Source organism: Toxorhynchites rutilus, chromosome 1 (assembly GCF_029784135.1).
Source record: "Toxorhynchites rutilus septentrionalis strain SRP chromosome 1, ASM2978413v1, whole genome shotgun sequence".
Taxonomy (NCBI): Eukaryota; Metazoa; Arthropoda; class Insecta; order Diptera; family Culicidae; genus Toxorhynchites; species Toxorhynchites rutilus.
The window spans coordinates 137,891,409-137,894,736 of NC_073744.1; positions in this window are offsets into that span (position 1 = coordinate 137,891,409).

The following is a 3,328-nucleotide window of genomic DNA, read 5'->3' on the forward strand; positions in this document are numbered from 1 at the left end:
AACCTTCATAAGGATTTGAGCTTGGTGCTCAGTCATATGGTCATCTCACATTCGCTTTGTCTCTGCAGAATACATCTATCTCAGTTCGATTCGATAGCGTTGTGTTGAAAAAGCTTACGAAGTATGTTCCCCTCGCTTCACAACGCCCCCACCGCGAGTTCACGGCGAGTGACTGCTGGCGAAAAAAGGGGAAACACCGCGACTCCACTACAAGTATCCACTTCCATGGACTTAAATACAAAGAAATGTCCTCTCGCCTCTCGCCGTCGTTGAACCGAATGGCAACCCGTTCCACCTACTCCTGTCGCGAGGGCCCCCGCGCGCTAAGGAGCTTTGGCTTCGATTGATGATATATCTCAAGAGCTTGGTTCCTCCAGGCCGGTTTGCGTTTGCGTGTCGGACTTTGGGCACGAGCGTCCAATCAGCGAAGCCGAGGAAAAAGGTTAAGAGGCTGCCGCGGTGGTTGGATGCTGAGAATTTCTCGTAAAACTGTTTGGAGTTTCTCTGGGCGTCATTGTGCCAGTAAGACCATCTACTGGAGCACCGCTTTTGAGGGTTTAGTTCGCTTATGGATTGCAAGCGCAAAGAACATCGACAGAAGTCCATTGGAGTCTATTAGAGACGAAGATTTACGGCTACGGCTATCGTAAGAGGCTGGTTTATTTAAAATCCAACTGGCGTCATCATATCGCCAGGGCATGGCGCCATCAGAGCTGGTCGGATGATCGAATCACTCACTAGTTTGGATTAAGGACAAAAAGATACATTTTGTGTCAGCCCATTTTAATTTTGATTTACCAAACAATTTGACAGTTAAAGGTCACAGCTCGTAATTTACTTATGCGCATGCAGTTTTAAAGCGGTTGTATACCGCTCTAATGAACAAATTATTCACATAATATTATATGTCGGCAATAAATGACATGACCGAATAACTTCGCTCTCGGTTGTTGACACGTCATTAGCAAGACCGGCAATCAACAAACGGAAATGAAACATACACCTCTATCATAGCGAGAAAGGAAACTAAAGAAGAAAAAAAGAAACAAACAGTTCGCCGTATCAACATCTCTCGAGAGACCCGATACATAATTCATATCGCAGTCTCGTGCGATACATATCTAACAACTGAGATGCTGCTGTGATTAGACCTTTTTCCTACCTTACCAAAGTTGCGTTATGGTGGAGCACGAAGCCGGTTGCTCATAAAGTGTGTATCGGTTTGATTTCATTCATAAGAGTTGGCACTGCAGATCATGGCGGGGTTGCCGAGAAGTGTGAAATCCGCGAAGGAATGTTACGCCATTAGAAAATTTCATCAACCGCCAGGTGTGAAGCGGAAAAAAGCGAATGTCGTTCGTGACGAACTCATGGGAACATGCGGTCGTATTATCGCATCGATAGATTTGGGGTACAATTCATACAAATTTCAGATGGTAAATTCAGACCTAGTTGAAATATGTTAAAACCTGTTAAATTGTAAAAATGTTCTATATCAGTTTGCATAAAAGTAGTTGCGTCGTCGACATCTTTGCCGCGAAGACTGTCCAGGAGGCCGCGAGACCTTACTTAAATTAATGGCATGATATGAGGCGTCCACACAGCCAAACAATCGGGGGAACTCCCAATAAGCCTGTCATGCTGGATAGGGTGGGTTGTGTGTTAGGGGAAATCAAAGGCGGTTAAGATGTGACAGGTCTCGTTGTCGAAATAAAACATTGCAAAGATCAAACTTTTTGAGTTTTTTAAGTCTTTGCGACTTATGGCAAATTTTGATAGAATTTAGAACAAATTAGAATTAGAAAGAACAAATTTCACTCTATATAATATGTGTTTTTCAAAACTATGTTATTTTTTGTGTTCGAGACAATTAAAAATGAAATAATGAGTGTTTGGGTGAGAAACTATCAATAACTTTGAGCAGGATCAAGATATTGACAAGTTTTGCATCACAAAATGTTGGTCTTGATAAGTTTTGTTGTTGCACAAGAATCCTGAGAAGAAATAGCAGTTCACTGGCGTTTTAATATTCTTACTGTGCATCAATCCTTGGCAACTGTCGAGTGGTTTTTTTCCGATTAAAACTGGAAGTGGGTTATATCTATGGTATAACCGCAATGGTGACGTAGGACTATCGTTTATTCAGTGATCATTTGTTTGAAGTTGAAAACTGCGAAAACGAGAGCGTTACGTTGGAGGTACAAGGTTTTATGCATCCAATATTGGATACGAAAATATCCTACTGATGGGGAAGAATAATCTTCAGAAGCTTTCCTGCTAATTGCCCTTGATTGAAAAATCACAGAACCAATTGTATTTGGTCGCAGTGTTATTTGTTATTTTGTTATTTTCAATGCCAAGGGAACTGGCATATTATTTTGCAGCAGCGACATCTTTCCGGATTCTTCTTGAAGTCCATCACAAGTGGTTAATGCTAACTCGATTACCATCTGTTAATTGCACTTGATTGAAAAATCACAAAACCAATTGTATTTGGTCGCAGTATTATATGGATAGAAAACGTTGAAATAAACTCTTTCGCTTGAATGTAATTTACAATTCCAAGGGGAACTGGTCCTCCTTTGAGCATTAATAATCTCTTTCTGGCAAAACGAAGTGGTAGGATAATCACATTATTGGAAAGATAAAATGAAGATGTTTTCTGCCAAATTCCTTCCACCTCCAATCATTTCTTTCTCCCGTTTGTCGTTTTTGCGTTCGCTAATCCTTTCTCACAACACACATTTCTCGTTTGAGAAATTGTTGAGTAAACATCGTTTGCCAGTGGGCGTAGAGCGGGAATTCTTCAAGATTCATTGCACCTCTAATAAAGGGTGCGTCACATCAAATTGCATCACGGAAAAAACGCTGTAGAAATTCGCCCAGTAGACCGACCCTTTTGAAAATGTTAGACAGTAAAATAAAAACTATCAAACAACTTTTGACATTTTCTTTTTATTCATACTTCGAGCCCAAGCCCGTATGCTCGCACCTTCCTCCTTACCCCATCCATAAGGTTCTGTACAACGTCAGGTTGTAGGTTTTTTTTAACAGAAATTCATTTTCTCTTGAAGTCCGCCTCCGATTTGACAACTTTTGGGTTCTTCCGGAGAGCCTGCTTCATAATCGCCCAATATTTCTCTATTGGGCGAAGCTCCGGCGCGTTGGGTGGGTTCATTTCCTTTGGCACGAAGGTGACCCCGTTGGCTTCGTACCACTCCAACACGTCCTTTGAATAGTGGCACGAAGCGAGATCCAGCCAGAAGATGGTCGGGCCCTCGTGCTGCTTCAATAGTGGTAGTAAGCGCTTCTGTAGGCACTCATTAAG